The 18,194-nt window shown below is 45.2% G+C and overlaps 1 protein-coding gene across 1 annotated transcript in view; it reads right to left on the bottom strand.

Annotated features, from left to right (window-relative positions):
* GLYCTK (glycerate kinase) overlaps window positions 1-18,194 on the bottom strand; it is a 110,387-nt gene that overhangs the window by 83,719 nt on the left and 8,474 nt on the right. Inside the window, exon 2 of the mRNA XM_078661465.1 lies at window positions 12,877-12,927. The gene's annotated coding sequence lies outside the window, so the exon portion shown is untranslated. The remainder of the gene's footprint in view (window positions 1-12,876; window positions 12,928-18,194) is intronic.

The following is an 18,194-nucleotide window of genomic DNA, read 5'->3' as shown; positions in this document are numbered from 1 at the left end:
TAGGACAAGAAAATGCTAATTTTCTATAAATGGCATTTTCAGAATTGTGACTTAAAATCTGACTTCACCATTAACGAGAATTTTAAATTACAATTTCTTAGACACCAAACATATAATTTCTACTTGCTCCCGAACAAAAGTAATGAATTATTGTGAGAAATTAGGTAACTGGCGGAGGTGGGTGAAATCCTACTCAAGCAGCCACCACAATCCTTATCAGGGTGAAGCACAAGCAAATACCAAATTAACCTGTGCTCAACCCTCTTGTACCTTGGCACAGAGTAGTCAGACTTAATTTAGAGGCAATGTGTAAAGCATTTATGCAGCACTTCAAACAGTAGTAAAATGAAAATACAACACAAGAAAAATCCCACACCAATTCAGACACATAGAGCAAAATGTAATAAATAAATCAAGACCAAAATGACAAAAATCCAATCATTAGAACTGAAGATGTGCAATTTTAAAGACTCTAGTAAAAATAGCTCCAAAAAGCCCACAGCGCCACTTGCAGCTATCTGGTTGTGCGAGACCAAGATACAGTCACAAGTTCAGGCTGACCACAACGGAGCACTAGTCAGATGGGAAACAGCGTTTACAACGCTGTCTCCACAACGCGGTATCTTTACAACGTGGTCGTTACAACGACCTCGTTATTACCATGCGTACCATTACATCGCAAGTCGTTTCAACGACTTCCTGTCGGGGCGTGCTGGTGTTAGATTTACAATCCAACACCTTCCCTGCTGGAGTAGGAATAGTAAATAATACTATTCCTAGGTCTAGCCCACCCCCTACAGCAAGTCGTTGTAATGACTTGCAATGTACTGGTTCGCGTTGTAACAACGCGGTCGTTGTAACAACCGCATTATAATGGCATGCAATGTATTTGCAGGCGTTGTAAGGAGACGTATTCTAGTGAGATACAGGAACCAGGTTAGTCCTGATGAATAGCAACCTTCTCAGTAGAGCACAAAGAGTCCCGTTTGCGATTTGGGGAACGACGAGGAACCGAGAAGCTTCGCGGATGGTCGTCCATGTAGTGTGAAGAGTAAGCTTGGAGTCGCGAGCGGTCATTACTGTACCGCAAAGATCCTATTGTAGTCGCAAGCGGTAGGGCTGGAGCTTCGGGGTACTGCTCCCTGCAAGCGGTTGATGCTGTAGCGCGAAGAGTCGGATTGACGGAGCTTCGTGTTGGTGGGCTGTGCGAGTGACAAGCTTTCAGCACCAACAAGCTTGTTTGGAGCCGCAAAGAGCCCAAAAACTTTAATTTAGCCTCCCTAGGTCAACACCAATTATCCAGGACCTGAGTGGCACCACTTGGGGGTCATGGGCTTGCTCCAGCTGGATCTGGGTACTGGTTTAGGTGGTTGGAAGCCTGTTCTGTCCCTGTGGCTCTGAACAGAAGGCCAACAGCCTAGCCCTCGGAGTCACTCTGGAAGTCCTTGGTTCAGGTGCACGTCCAATTCCTCTGACTCAGGAAAGAGGGCAGCAAGGCAGTCGGCTAGCAAGGCAGTAGTCCTTCCAACTGACAGAGAATCCACAGGTCTAGAAGTATAATGAAGAGTTGGTGTCTGAGGGCCAATATTTATACCAGGTGCCTACTTTGATGCAGGAGCGGTTTCCCTTTGAAGGGCACAGGTTTCCTGCCTCCCCTGCCTCCAGACTAACTACAGGGGATATGCAGTCCTCTGTGTGGAGGCAGAATACAGCCTATTCAAGTGTAAGTAGGGATGTGCCAAGCTCCGCCCTCCCATCCTGACAGTGATGGCCCATCCAGGCACACCTTTAGCTCTCTGTTGTGGATGGCTGTCTAGGAGGAATGCACAAAGCCCAACTGTCAGCTACGCCCAGTCACGTGACTCAGAGACAGGCTGCAGGCACTAAATGGTTTCCTGTACCTGTGAATAGATCAGGCCCTTCAATATCTACAGATGGTCCAAATCTCAGCTGCCAGACTACTACTGAAGCATGCCTCAGTTTCTCATCTTTTTCATGAGCTGCATTGGCTTGTAGTTATAAACCGTATTCAATTCAAGGGTCTGTGCTAGTTATAAAACATATTCAATTCAAGGCTCTGTGCTATATGTTCACGGCCAAAGCCAGCGTAGGCCCAGGCTAGATTCAAGATCTGGTTGTACCTTATCTGGCTACATGTACACTGATATAATTGAACCGGGCCTTATATACTGTGCCTAGGTTTTGTTTGGTCCGTATGGGAGGGCGTTCTTCTGCAGTCTTGGGCAGAAACTGTGGAACTCCCTTGCTGATCCTCTAAGAAATTTCACTTCTCTTCTTTCATCCCGTAAAGGGCTGAAGACCTTGTTGTTTTAAGCTGCTAATCTAGTTTCTCTTTCTTTGTTTGGTACTGGTAAACCCTTTTCAGTTAGCTGTGTGCTTTATAAGATTACAAATAATAAATAAATGGCAAAGGCAGGAAAATGCCAACTTTCTAAATGTGGTTACACCCAACAGGAGAAGCCCTATTACCCAGAGTCTGGGGAACTCCCTTGCTGATCCTCTAAGAAATTTCACTTCTCTTCTTTCGTTCCGTAAAGGGCTGAAGACCGTGTTGTTTTAAGCTGCTAATCTAGTTTCTCTTTCTTTGTTTAGTACTGGTAAACCCTTTTCAGTTAGCTGCGCGCTTTATAAGATTACAAATAATAAATAAATGGCAAAGGCAGGAAAATGCCAACTTTCTAAATGTGGTTACACCCAACAGGAGAAGCCCTATTACCCAGAGTCTGGGGCTATTAACTTTCTAAAAGTGGCATTTTCAAAATTTTAATTTAAAATCCAACTTCACTATGAAGGAGAGTTTTTTTCATTACAATTATTTGGAAACTATCACTTATTAAATGTAATAAGGTGACTCCAAAGTTATCCTATGGGAAAGGCAGGCCTTGCAGTAGTGAGAAACACATTTAAGAGTATTTCACCACCAGGACATGTAAAACTTAAAAGTATGTGTCCTGCTTTTTAAATCCACTGCACCCTGCCCTCTGGGCTGCCCAGTCCATACTCTAGGGGTGACTTGTATGTACTAACAAGTATTTGCAATGCAACAGGTCTCGCATTAGGAAAGTTTGAGCTATTGGTCTTTTTAATGACAAATCTTTTATTTATGTGTTGGTTTTGAAAATAGCTAAATTAATAGCTTTGTCATTTACAATGCCAATACTTTTAACTTTTGCAAATGTGACACCTGTAGCATTTGTAATGCAACATGTTTTGTATTTACGTGACTTAGCTGTATTGACATTACAAATAACAATGGCTTTTATTTTTTTTAAAATAATTAATACTTAAATAAAAGTTCTTGTAATTTATAATGGCAATAGCTTAAACTTTAGTAAATAACTTTTGTGAAGATTATGTTCAGTGTATTTTATTGTGGCGAGAATCCAAGAACAGAAGTGAAATATTAACATCTTTTTGTGACATTTGTAATAAAGCTTTACACATTGAGAGAATATATTTGAACCAGTTGTTGTTGAATAGTTGCACAGATTGATGCCGTGGTGGCGCTGAGTGATGTTGTGGTAGCGACGAGTGATGCTGTGGCGTTCAGTGATGCTGTAGTAGTGCATAATGATGTTGTGGTGCCCCTGAGTGTTGTTGTGGAGCCCCTGAGTGACGTTGCGGTGCCCCTGAGTGACGTTGTGGTGCCCCTGAGTGATGCTGTGTGGTGCGATAGATAGATAGATTGAGGGCGATGGATAGATAGATAGATAGATACATAGATAGATAGAGTGAGGGCGATAGATAGATAGATAGAGTGAGGGCGATAGATAGATAGATAGATAGATAGATAGATAGATAGATAGATAGATAGATAGATAGATAGATAGATAGATAGATTGATAGATAGATAGATAGATAGAGTGAGGGAGATAGATAGATAGATAGATAGAGTGAGGGCGATAGATAGATAGAGAGAGGGCGATAGATAGATAGATAGATAGATAGATAGATAGATAGATAGATAGATAGATAGATAGATAGATAGATAGATAGATAGATAGATAGAGTGAGGGTGATAGATAGATAGATAGATAGATAGATAGATAGATAGATAGATAGATAGATAGATAGATAGATAGAGTGAGGGCGATAGATAGATAGATAGAGTGAGGGCGATAGATAGATAGATAGAGTGAGGGAGATAGATAGATAGATAGAGTGAGGGCGATAGATAGATAGATAGATAGTAGAGTGAGGGCAATAGATAGATAGAGTGAGGGCGATAGATAGATAGAGTGAGGGCGATAGATAGAGTGAGGGCGACAGATAGATAGAGTGAGGGCGACAGATAGATAGAGTGAGGGTGACAGATAGATAGAGTGAGGGCGACAGATAGATAGATTGAGGGCCACAGATAAATAGATAGAGTGAGGGCGATAGATAGAGTGAGGGCGATAGATAAATGTGTGTGGTTGTGTGTGGTTGTATGTGTGTGTGGTTGTATGTGTGGTTGTGTGTTGTTGTGCGTGTGGTTGGGTGTGATTGTGTGTGTGTGGTTGTGTGTGTGGTTGTGTGTGTGGTTGTGTGTGCGATTGTGTGTGTGTGTGTGTGTAGTTGTATGCGTGAGTCTGCGTGGTTGTATGTATGTGTGTGTGCGGTTAGAGAAGGATGCATGTGGAAGAGAGCAGCAGATCAGCACAGCAGAAGAGAACAGGGAGTTAAAGAAGAAGGCGGGTGGAAGAGAGCAGCAGATCAGCACGGGAGAAAAGTACAGGGAGTTAAAGAAGGACGCGGGTGGAAGAGAACAGCAGATCGGCACAGGAGAAGAGAAGAGAACAGGGAGCTAGAGAAGGAGGCGTTGGAAGAGAGCTGCAGATCAGTACAGGAGAAGAGAAGAGAACAGGGAATTAGAGAAGGAGGTGGGTGGAAGAGAGCAGCAGATCAGCACAGCAAAAGAGATCAGGGAGTTAAAGAAGGAGGCGGGTGGAAAAGAGCAGCAGATCAGCACAGGAGAAGAGAACAGGGAGTTAAAGAAGGAGGCGGGTGGAAGAGAACAGCAGATCGGCACAGGAGAAGAGAACAGGGAGTTATAGAAGGAGGCGGGTGAAGAGAGCAGCAGATCAGCACAGGAGAAGAGAACAGGGAGTTAAAGAAGGAGGCGGGTGGAAGAGAACAGCAGATCGGCACAGGAGAAGAGAACAGGGAGTTATAGAAGGAGGCAGGGTGAAAGAGAGCAGCAGATCAGCACGAGAGAAGAGAAGAGAAGAGGGGGTTAGAGAAGGAGGTGGGTGGAAGAGAGCAACAGACCAGCACAGCAGTAGAGAACAGGGAGTTAAAAAGGAGGCAGGTGGAAGAGAACAGCAGATCGGCACAGGAGAAGAAAACAGGGAGTTAGAGAAAGAGGCGGGTGGAAGAGAACAGCAGATCTGCACAGGAGAAGAAAACAGGGAGTTAAAGAAGGAGGCGGGTGGAAGAGAGCAGCAGATCAGCACAGGTGAAGAGAAGAGAACAGGGAGTTAGAGAAGGAGGCAGAGTGGAAGAGAGCAGCAGATCAGCACGGGAGAAGAGAAGAGAACAGGGAGTTAGAGAAGAGAGGAGCATATCAGCACAGCAGAAGAGAACAGGGACTTAAAGAAGGAGCTGGGGGGGAAGAGAGCAGCAGATTAGCACAGGAAAAGAGAAGAGGGAGTTAAAGAAGGAAGTGGGGTGGAAGAGAGCAGCAGAACAGCACGGGAGAAGAGAACAGGGAGGTAGAGAAGGAGGTGGGGTGGAAGAGAACAGCAGATCAGCACGAGAGAAGAGAACAGGTAGTTAAAGAAGGAGGCGGGGTGGAAGAGAACAGCAGATCGTCACACGAGAAGAGAACCAGGAGTCACAGAAGGAGGCGGTGGAAATGAACAGCAGATCAGTACAGGAGAAGAGAACAGGGAGTTACAGAAGGAAGCGGGTGAAAGAGAACAGCAGATAAGCACCAGAGAAGAGAAAAGGGAGTTAGAAAAGGAGGTGGATTGGAAGATCATCACAGGAGAAGGCAACAATGAGTTAGAGAATGAGGCGGGTGGAAGCTAAGAGCAGATCAGCACAGGAGGAGAGAACAGGGAGTTAGAGAAGTGGGCGGGTGGAAGAGAGCAGCAGATCAGCACAGGAGAACAGAACAGGGAGATAAAGAAGGAGGCGGGTGGAAGAGAGATGTTCTTGTCTTGTCTTGCTTTGTGGGAGGGGTAGAGGGAGCGAATTCCTGTGCACGCGCCTACCTCACATGAACTGTATGCGATCCGCAGTGGGTAGACTTTTGAAAGCAGCTTACTAGAATCTCGCTGAAAACAATGCTTACGCATTGCTTCAGCGAGACCTAAACATGGCGAGTTGGATAGAGAGGAAGGGATAGTGAGGTGGGAGAGGTAGAAGGGGAGAGATCAAACGAGGGAAGTAAGGGAGAAAGTATGTGATAGGAATGTAGAGCTTGGAGAGAGGTGTCGCTAGAGAGGAATAAGGAGATATGGAAGTAGTAGGAGAAGGAGAGATCGGTGGGGAGTGATATAAAAATATGAAACCTGGAGTTGGGTGGAAGAAAAAGAGAGTGAAAGAAAGAGATGGGAAGGGGAAACAGGTAAAGAATGGAGGAGGAAGGAGTAGAAGAGGGAGTGGGGACTGAGGGAAGAAGAAATACATGGATAAGGACTGAGAGATTATAGAGTGCAAGTTAATGAATAATATAGAGACGGGAGAGAGATAGTGGAGGCGAAAGAATGAAAGAAGTGTTTTTCTCAGGTGGAGTTAGGTTCGAAAGAAAGAGTCCAAAAGAAGGAAAAGGAGAGTGTAAAATACAGAGGGAGGTGTGGGCTGAGTGAGAGAGAGGAACGCTTATAGAGATGTGCAGACAGTTGACAGAGGGAAAGGGAGAAGGGGAGATCATCCCCATCGTGGAGAGGCCAATGGAACTAGAGAGTGGGAATTTTGAGCAAAGAAGTAAGTGAAAGGTCTAGAGAATATAGAGAGAGTACTAAAAGAAGAGGAAGAGAACAGGTTAAACAGGGAGAGACTAAAGGAGAGTGGAAAACTAAGAGGGAAGGGCACAGAAACTAATTGGAGTGGATAGGATGGGATAGAGAGAGAAGAGGGGGTAAAGAAACAGTCGGTGAGATGGAGTGAAACAGAGTGATGGAGGAGTAAGGGAAAATGTGTCAGCAAAAAAAGAAAAAGGCGTAAAAAGGGTGAGAGAGGGTGGAGGAATGAAAAAGCAAAGAGAGAGGGAGTGGGGAGAAAGATATGTAGAGTGACGTAAAAGAGAAAGAAAAAAACCAGAGACAACGTGTATAAGTAAAAGTGGAGAGGTTTCATTATAATTTGACTAAGAGTATAAATAAACTGATAGCAGCATGTGATTCCAAGTGCGGAACCGTTCCTTGTACAGAGATGTACCGTGAATAATTGTTTCTCAGTGGCTAAAGTGGAATTAGTGAGCACACGCACCGGGCGTGCAGACAGACAAGGCAGCAGTGAGTATGAACTAGAAACAAAGTGCTCAGTAAATGATTAGGAGGAAAGGTGCGAGGGGTTAGCATGGAAAGGAGGGACGCAGGGAGGGTTGGGGTGAGAGGGCATGAGTCTGTGTGTGTGGACAGTAAAAAATAATGAAAGCAGTCTGTCAGAATATGGGCTATGTAACCAATGGTTCCATTTCTTCAACTTTAAAATTAAAATTAAAATCACCTAATATTATTAATTAGGGTGCTTTCATTTCCAATGTAGATGCCTGCCGAACAAATTGATAGCAGAAATTAGTAGCTGTCCGAGGTGGGAGATAAACCAACACATCTGTGACTGAGAAGGTGGTACTAAAATGAAAATAACAGACCTCTGCCAGCTTATTATTGGAAATAGATACGAGGAGGCTTTAGGTTCTCAACAAAAAACATTTCCAAACTCCCTCTTTTGATATGCATTTATGAATCAGCTGCAGATGGTACAGTATTAGAGAGAGTTGCTGACCTCTTCTTGTTGCATTTAACACAGTGTTGCACGCAGCTCTTTCTACTTGTTTAAAGTAAGCAAATGTAAAAACAAATTTAAGAACTTGTTTGTATTATGCTAATGTACTCGAATAACTCCACATACATCCCCGAATGTATGGCACATTTGAATCAAATGTGGCTGACATTTTATACTAGTTAGAGGCTTCCTACAGTTCTACATTAGCCTGCTAATTATACTGACACTAATAGGACCATAAGCCGTAGTGCTGAATAAAATTTTACTTAAAACAAATCGAAACTCGTTAAGTAAAAAAGACCAAAGTGAACAAAATGTCTAGTTGCAAGAAAGAGCCGTGCACGAGTGAATAAGTAATGCTGATAGAGGTGACGAGAAGGGGGGGGGGAGTGAGTACAAACAAAGGAGCCTGATTAAAGCGGAGGATAAGGGAGGGGCAGTGTAAGCAAAGGAGCCATTAGAACAATCTCTGGCATTGCGCGGAGTGGGGCGGGGGAGCGATTCCTTTGAAGTGTAAATAAACCAGCATGAGTGCGGAGAGAGGCAGCTCCCAGGCAGACACTTGGTGAGCGATGTGCACGCGCTCCCACACATACTCCCTTGATAAATCAATAAAGGCGCTCAGCCATGCTGTGTTGGGAGGTGGGAGTGGTTTGCTTTGGTGGAAATCCAACAAATATCATTCAAAGCACTCAAGCCCAAAGTGATTGCGGAGCTGTTATTAAATAAATAAAGTCGCGCTGCCATGCTGTGTGATGGGGTGGGAGGGGTCTGTTTTGTAGGAAAGCCAATGATAACATTTTAAGCTCATGCACCCAAAATGATTGCAGTGCTTTTAATAAGTAAACGAAGGGGAGCAGCCATGCAATGTCAGGAGGTGGGAGGGGTCTGTTTTGGAGAAAACAAAACAAAATATTTGGAAGAAGATCAGCTCAAAAGTGATCGTGGTGCAGTTAATAAATAAGTAAAGGAGCGCGGCCATGCTGCCTTGGGACGTGGGCGGGGTCTGAACAAAGAACATTGGAAGCACGCGAGTGTCAACAATGTATCAATACCAACAATTAAGGAGCGGATGGAAGGCAGCAGTCTAAGCCCTTTCTAGAGAGAGCTACAGGGGAAAAAACCAACAACAGGGGAGGAGGTGCATGGTGCTGCGGAGAAATAAAGCAGAGTATATTGAAGCGTGGCGCTTATCTTTGTTTCTTTATTTTAAGGTGAAGGCCTTAATAAGTAAATAAAGGTGATCGGCTTTGCTGTGTCTAGAAGTGGGAGGGGTTTGCTTTTGAGGGAATCCAACAAGCAACTTTTAAAGCCCATGTGCCCAAAAGTGGTTGCGGTTGTTAATTAACAAATAAAGGCGCTCAGCTGTGCTGTGTTGGATGGTGGAAATGTGACAACATTTATGGAAGCACATGAGCCCAAAAGTGATTTTGGTGCCGTCATTCTGGGACATGGGAGGGGTCTGAACAAAGAACATTGCAAGCATACGAGTTTTGGGGAGGCAAAAAACAACAAGGGAGGAGTTGGTTGGCGCTGCGGAGAATTAAAGAAGAGTGTATTGTAGCGTGGCACTCAGCTCTATTTCTTCAATGTCAGGTGATGGCCTTGATAAATAAATAAAGGCGCTCTGCCGTGCTGTGTTGGATGGTTGAGGGTTATTGCTTTTGACGACATCCAACAAGTAACTTTTAAAGCACACAAGCCCAAAAGCGATTGCGACTGTTAATAAATAAATCAAGCTCTCGGCATTGCTGTGGTGGGGTGGGGGGGGGGGGGCGGAAAGCACGGATTAAATAAAAAAAAAACATTAGAGTAAGTGCGGAGTGCCGCACTGCTTAACAAGCTCTCTGCATTGCGTGGCGGGGGAGCAGGAAAGTGGCGTTCCTTTGAAGTCGGAGAGGGAACGAGCATATGGAGTGTGAGCGATAACGAAAGTAAGAGGGGAGCAGGAAGTGAGGCCGAGCGCGCGCTGGCGAAGCTTCGCGCTTGAATGCCTCACATGCACTGGGTATAATCCGCACTCCAAAACGTCTTGGTAGGATTTGCTTGTGGCCCTCTATATCTTTCGCCAGCAATGCGCAAGCGCATTGGCAGGCAAGTCCTAAAAAGGAAGGTTTTTGCTGGCAAAAGGTTTATTTTCAGGTCAAATGGTAGTTTAAAACTGCACCCACAGGCTGCAATTGCAGGCTTGATGCATGTTTGTAAGGGCTACTTAAGTGGCTGGCACAATCAGTGCTGCAGGTCCATTGGTAGCATTTAATTTACAGGCCCTGGGTACACATAGTTACACTTTATTAGGGACATATAATTAAATTAAGTATGCCGATTGGGTGTAAGGCAATTCTATCATGTTTTAAGAAGACAGCACAAGCAGGACTAACAAGTGCCCCACCTCCAGCTGAAAGTGGGAAGAACTACCCAATCCCCCAGGGGTTCTCATCACTAAGGCGGAAAAACTAGGCGAGGACATCAGCATTGGGGTGGTCTATTCCAGGACACTGTTCCACCATAAAGTCAATTTCCTGTAGAGAGATGGACCACCTCAACAGTTTGGGATTATCACCCCTCTTCTGCATTAGCCATCTGAAGGGTCTGTGGTATCTCACCAGAAATTGAGCGCGAAACAGGTATGGTCTCAATGTCTTCAGTTCCCAGACCACTGCAAAGTCCTCCATTTCAATTTAATTTCACCTCTGCCTCCTGGGAAGTAACTTCCTACTAATAAAGGTTACATGTTGATCCAGGCCCTCTTCATTCAACTATGAGAGCATGGCCCTTATGCCCTGCTCTGAACGTCTGTATGCACAATTAATTCTCTGGTGAAGTAAGGAATCTTGAGCATGGTTTCTGTGCACATGGCCTTCTTAAGGATGTCAAAAGTGTTCTGGCACACCTCTGTCCAGATCACCTGTCGGACCTGTTTCTTAGAAGTCAGCTCTATCAAGGGAGCAACAATGGTGCCACACCCCTAGGCGAATCTCCTGTAGTATTTGGCGAGGTCTAGTAAGGCTCTCACCTCTGTCTGTTGCTCTTGAGGGGTGAGGGGAGTTGGATTTTGGCCTGGAGGGGCTGCACCTTGCCTCCTCCCGCTTGGTGTCTCAAATAGACAATGGAACCCTGCCTGATCTGACACTTACTGGCCTTCAAAGTCAAGCCGGCCCTCTGCAGCACTTTCCTGCGTTGGTACAAATGGTCCTACTAGCTGGAGCTGAAGACCCCAATTTCATCCCACTAGGCAGCACTGAAGTTCTCCGACCAAGCCAGGGCCTGGTTGACCAGCATCTAGGAGATGCAGTGGTGTTCTTCAACCCGAAGGGCATTACCTGGAACTGGAAGTACCCTTCCAGGGTAGAGAATGCAGATCTCTAGTGGGCCCCCTTGGTAAAGGCAATTTGCCAGTGCCCAGACGTTAAATCTAAGGGGCTGAGGAACTTGGCAGCTCCCAACCGATCTATGGCCTCATCAGCTCAGGGGATGGGGTGTGCCTCATTCTTGGTGACACCGTTGAGACACTGGTAATCCACACAGAACCTAAGTTCCGGGGTGGTACCTGAAGGAGCAGTCTAGGGGACCAGAACCACTGGGCTGAAAGAAATAACTGTTTCAGGCCTCAATGACTCCTAGCTCCAGCATTTTGGAGACACATTCCGTTATGCTGGCTCTCAACTTATCAGATAGCCTGTAAATTGTATTCTTCACATGAATACTATCCCCAATATCAATATTATGGGTGCACCATGTAGTGAGTTCTAGGGTAAGGGGGAAAAAGAGTAGTAAACTGCTCCAGCAACTGGTGGCAGTCCCTCTGTTCCTCTAGGGACAGGGTAGGGGAGAGGATGGCTCCCTCCACTGACCCTTCCTGCTCCCTAAAAGAAAGGAGATTGTGGAGAGGTTCACTAGCCTCCTCCACTTCATCATCTGAGACCAGCTGCATGGTTACCTTGGACCTCTGTCAGGGTTCACAAGAGGTTTCCTCCTCTTGACCCCACTATAGCTTTCGCCTCTACCTCCCAACCTCACCAATAAGATCGGAACTCCTACTATGGCCTTAGCTGGCGATTGTGCTGGTGGTGTTGGATTTCCAACATGGCCGCCAGCGAGTCCACAGTTCAGCGGTCTAGTCTATTGTAGAATCCCCAGGTGTGGTGAAGCGTGCACCAACATTCTAAGGCGCACTTCACCAGAGACTCTACCCTAGCAACATCCTACCTGGTTCTCTCGTCGTGGAAGACAGTTAGGGTAGTGGCGTCGGACCGCGTTTAGTTGCGGCGGTTTCCCTGTTCTCTTGAAGTGAGGTTAGTGAATTTCTTCTGTTGCGCATGCCCAGAAAGGCTACTCTGTTGAGTTCTAGCAAGTGGCTCTGGGTTTAGCGTTCCTGGAAATGAGTTAGTGTCTCTCATTGATTCACTTAGTGCAAACTCCAGTCATAAGTGTTTAAAGGCATGCCTGACCTTCGTTTTTAAAACGTATTCGGCGCGTTGCACTTTCAAGGCTTGCTGTGGAAGAGAGAGAGAATTGAGAGTTGTATTACTCCCAGTTAGAGAGGGTGTTTTGAATTCTGGTTGCACTCTCTCCCTCCTTACGATTCACAGTCTTTCATAGTACTTTTCTGTGTACTTAGTTTCCAGTCAGAGCTCCGGTCGGCTCTACATTGCGGGCAAGTATTCTTCCTCTCGCCTCTTTGGAGTGCTGACTTTAATATCCTCTACTCCGTTGTTAGAGAGGTAACAAATTCAGTTTATTAAAGGACAAAAACGTAAGGGTTATCAGAATTGGAATTCCCAGCTTGAGAATTTCTCAATACATCGTGTGGTATATTACAACCCTAGAAGGAAGAATGTAAGTGAGTAAAACATAGTTCGAATATAAAAACCCTACGCATAGAAATAATAAGAAGAAGTAAATAAGCTGTACACTTACCTTTTGTTTCTCTGTATGACAAGTAGACTCTAGAAAATCTTCAGTTTCAACCTGCAAGAAAGAAAATAGAGTATAAATATCTTTACCAGTAATCTGCAAAATTGAGTCATTAGACAAGGTCCAAGGTATTCCTGGTAAGACAAGTTATCTTTAATAATGCACTGTTTAAAATTACAAAGAGGTATTTATTACTGCAATTGTTTTTAGCAACACCACGAAGAAAGAAGACGACACAGAATAACAGGATACCAGTCGGGCTGTCTCTTCTCTTCTCTTCTTCCCAATCCTCTTTCCCCCCTTAGTACTTACCTGGAAGGAGTTTACAATAACTGACAGTAATGTCCTGAGAGGGGCATGGGTAACTAGGCTTCATTCGGCTCCTGTGTTAATTAGAGTACAAGCTTGCGTCTGACAACCTCTCAAAGTGGGGCTTGAGGCGATTGACATGCAAAACCCTTAAAGGGTTCCCTGAAGTCTTGAGGCAGACCAAGTAGCGACTTCACTCTTGAGCTCTTTCACCTCATAGGGCACAGACCTGTAATCTTGTAGGACCCTGGGCTCCACCGGCTTCGTTACCCACACTTTTTGGTCAGGCTAAACTCGGCCAGACTAGCCTTCCTGTCATATCACCATTTCATGGCCTCCTGACTGGTTTCTGTCATTCATTCATTGCGGTAAGCGCTAAATCACACTTGCAATACCATGCCTAATTTACTAGATGAATGGAACACACCTGAATCCTTGTTTTTTCATTCTTTGACAGGATGTCAACAAAAGTGGCTATTCCTCGCAATGATGATGATTGTGGGGACATCATGCAGACTACTGTTAGATGCTAAGCAGAGAGTGAATGCAAAATGCCTTTCAAAATGTCAGGAGCACCTTGAACATACTTTGCTATCACTGTCAAGCCAAAACCAGATTTTATCGCCCTCTGACGGACTACTGCTGAGTATTCTTAGACCTGCTTGTAATAAAAGGTGCGCAGGCAAAGGGGCCTGCATGTAATAAAAGATGCGCCCACCGAGGCCTGCATGTAATAAAGGCACCCATATGCCTGCCACTGACCAATTTTAGAGCAGCGTGGCCAGGAGGGGGAGAGCTGCAAACCTCGAGGCCTGCATGTAATAAAAAGTGCACGCACCGGGTCCAGCATGTAATAAAAGGTGCACTCCGTTTATTGTCCCCCGGTTATCCGACAAGGTAGCACAGTCATTCTAGGAAACTCAAGCTCATTACAGGCGTTTAAGATGTCTGCATGTCTGGCTAGCAAGAGTCAGTACGTGGTCAATGGAACTAATGCAGCCCCCGCCGACATGCCAGTACTGTGTCAAAGGAAGAGTGGCAGCCCTGCTGGAAAATGTGGGGCAGTCTCATACAGGTGAGGTGTCCCTGGGAGGACTGTCAGTACTGCCCTATCAAGGGCCGGGTCTAATCACGGATAACAGACATAACAGGCGCTTCTGGCAAATTACAGCTCTGTATTGTTACCAATCAGCGGTACTCATTTTATCGATTTTGAAAGGATGAAAGGTTGAGTGGGCCTGCTGGGGTACAAGCTGTGATTATGGTGCCAAACATGGATCCCAATAATCACAGCAGTAGATGCGGTACCACGCAATATTTATGTCCAAAGTACCACGTATTTAAGTTTCCCCTGGTGTTTGTTTTTCCTATGGGATGCCTTGACTGTTCTGTCTACTTTGACAGATAACTAAATTAGAACCGTTAATACAGCATAAATAGTATGGGTCAGGAGCAGGTAGTAAAGGAACTTTTGGCATTGTTGGACGTATGGCACGTGTACAGCAGCCTACAACATCTGAGCAGAATCTGGAAACCTGAAGCAAGGTGGGATGTAGAACGTGCGTGTCACGCTAACAAAGCCTTTGTTTTACACATGACCTAACAGGAAAGCGCCCTGACTCACATGACAAGGTCATACATTTATCACCAATAACTCAAAATGGGAAGCCTTGACTGTTACATGCATGCATTTTTTACACAGAGCACTACTTGAAAAGCATTCATATATTCTGCACATTTTAGGTCTCGCCTGAGCCAGCGCATGCACTGCTCTGCGAGACATTTAGTTAGTTTTTTAAAAGTGCTGCCACACGGCCTAGCGCTTGAGTTCACGCACGTGTGCACACGTGCTACCGCCAGCTTTCAGCTCCCTGGCCTCTCCTTCTTTCATGCACACCACTCGCGTGTTTTTTTTTTTTGCACGTGCGCGCGGACACAACTCCCGGGCTTGTTGAGGCTTCTTGTTATAATCGCGATCGCTTTCACTTTTGATCGCTTTCACGGTTAGCCATAAAATACCTGGTCTCTGCTTTACAAAGCTTCCCTTGATAAAATTGTGAATTTTTGCATCATAGATTTGCATCATAGATTTTCACCTATGATTTGAGCAATTTATATTAATTCTCATGTATTCCTATTCAAAGATAACATCATTATGTAGCGTTTTAGGAAACCCTCCCTGCTCTCTGAAAAGTGAGGATCTTTCACTTTCGATTTGCTTACTCCAGACGCCATGTAATAAATCACTTAGAAAAGTCATGCTAGATCAGACTTCCGAAGCATCTATCTCCCAGTAGTTTATTTCTCAGACTTTCCAAGTACTATGAAAAGCTGGAAGCCGACGTTTCATACAGCATCTTGATAAAGAAAATAAACCAGGCATGGATTTTACCAGTCCGTGCCTGTTTTCAAAGCATGTCTTAGAGACATGTGAAAACAGCTGGCTTCCTGGGCATGATGGATGAGGAAGCAGTCATTTAACAACTAACAGCAGGACAAGAAGACTTTTCCGAAGCACCTTGTTGATCAAAGGAAGAGCGTGCACCCTAATGAGGCAATTAGGAGCTAAACTGTGAAAGCAAAATGAGGCTTGAGAAGACGTCGCCTTCTCCCCTGAAGCACGCTCTGTCCCTTGGGAAATAAAACATATTACAAGGAGCATGCACGTTGCAGCCTTTAAATCTATGCTTTCCTGATTCCTTCCTTTTTTTATAGTAATTACATTCATCTCAATAAACTCAGCACTCGTTTTAGTTCCTTTGCATTGCTGAATGACTTCTTCTGACACTGGTGGCGGTAAACTTTGAACGTGATGGGGGCATATATCCAGGCTGAACACACTGAGCACATTCTTACACAACAAAACCAACCCATTTGCCTATGCGAAACTAGGTGTATAATTACATTAGAAAACAGTGGTTCTCATGGATATAATTTATTTAGCTCTATCTGCCTTTCGTAGCTATCACTTGTCTCTTGTATTCTCTCTCTCGCACTCTCAAACACACACACATTTACTCTTAGCCTCCGTGGCACTCTTGTTCTCCCTTTTTCGCTGTCAGCTTCCACGACTCTCTCTGCTGCTCCCCTTCTTTTACTCTTTCTCTTTCATTCACTCTTTCCACAGCCTGTCTCCATCGCTGTCTCTGTTTCTCTCTCATATTATGCCCCTTTCTCTCTCTCGCTCTGTTTTTTTCTCTCTCAAACACACACACATACACGCTCAGAAAGATGCTTGTAAGCACACTTGTGTAACTGCAGCCCGGACAACGAAAAACATGTGAGTGTGGCCAGACTACGTAAACTTTGTACAAGTGCAGTGAATTTTACCTGAGCTATTTTTTGCACCGACCTTCTAAGTGTAAATATGATATTTTCACAGATGGATGGCTGCACAAAACGAGCTTCTGCAGCAATCGGTGCAAATGTGTTTGCATTGATCATTCTGTGCAGATTTTGGGGCAAGCATTGCGGTGCTCGAGTGCCATGGTACTATGTCGGTTGTTCAAGGGTATATGGGTTCAGATCTGCGTTTCGGTCTGCTCTTTAGTTTTGACAACAAAGTAAAGACAACCCTGAAAATGTCCATGAAGCATAAAACATCTTAATGTAAATTGTTGTCAGCTTCCACGACTCTCTCGGTTGCTCCCCTTCTTTTACTCTTTCTCTTTCATTCACTCTTTCCGCAGCCTATCTGCTTCCATGGCGGTCTCCGTTTCTCTCTCATATTATGCCACCCTCTCTCTCTCTCTCTCTGTTTTTCTCTCTCAAACACACACACATACACGCTCAGAAAGATGCTTTTAAGCACACGTGTAACTGCAGCCCGGACAACGAAAAACATCTGAGTGTGGCCAGACTATGTAAACTTTGTACAAGTGCAGTGAATTTTACCTGAGGTTTTTTTGCACCGACCTTCTAAGTGTAAATATTATATTTTCATCGATGGATGGCTGCACAAAATGGGCTTCTGCAGCAATCGGTACAAATGTGTTTGCATTGATCATTTTGTGCAGAGCATTGCGGTGCTCGAGTGCCATGGTACTATGTCGGTTGTTCAAGGCTAGATGGGTTCAGATCTTCGTTTCGGTCTGCTCTTTAGTTTTCACAACACAGCAAAGACAACCCTGAAAATGTCCATGAAGCATAAAACATTTAATGTAAATTGTTCGGCAAATTCCCACTGCAGATCTGGATAGGGAACCCCCTTGCTTGGAAGCTAGCCAATAGGTCTCGCCTTTGAGACCTGATAAGTGTTTAACCATGCACCAGTTAATGTTGCTGCACCAAGGATATTGTGCTGCATAACTGAATACTTATAAGGTCCCAAAGGAGAGACCTATTGGCTATGCCAATGCTTGTTTTTGTAGAGTCGCTCTAGTCTTCGCGGGTTGTGTAATGATGCAACAAGCGAAGACGAGAATCACGGAGCTACTGCGCATGCGCGCAGATCACAGCGGAGTGTCGGCGCGATACACGCTCGGCGCTCTCCTTGTAGAGAGATATTTAAATAAAGTGTTTCCCCCCTGAAAGCCTAGTCTGCCTCCTCATTGCTCCGTCGATAGGAGCAACATAACAGTGGCGACGAGGAGTGGGATCTCCCACACAGAAGAAAAAACATTGAAAAAAGGAGGAGCAGCAGTCAAGGGGCACATCTTTTCACGCTGACCACCTTGAAAGAGGGAACACAACAGGAGAAGACACGACGACCAGAGTTGCTGGTGGAGCAGGGAGAGTGCGGCAGAAGCGCAAAAGAGCGGTGAGCACCCACCAAGTGCACCAGTACCAGGACAAGGCAGCAGCCAGGAGGAGGAGCACGGTAGGGGATTGATAGACCCAACAGAGGCCCTGGCGGAACTGGAGGACCGCAGAGTAGGGGGCGCAGAAGAACCCCGACAGAACCCGATACATGGTGAGAGTGCAAGCGCACCGGGCAGTCCGAGGAACCAGGGAGCGGAACCGGATGAGCAGGTCAGGATGAGCGCGCAACCATCATCGCTCACAGCGCCGAT

The sequence above is a fragment of the Lissotriton helveticus genome, chromosome 9 (assembly GCF_964261635.1).
Source record: "Lissotriton helveticus chromosome 9, aLisHel1.1, whole genome shotgun sequence".
Taxonomy (NCBI): domain Eukaryota; kingdom Metazoa; phylum Chordata; class Amphibia; order Caudata; family Salamandridae; genus Lissotriton; species Lissotriton helveticus.
Note: the sequence above shows the minus strand (reverse complement) of the source record. Positions and strands in the feature narration are given on the sequence as shown.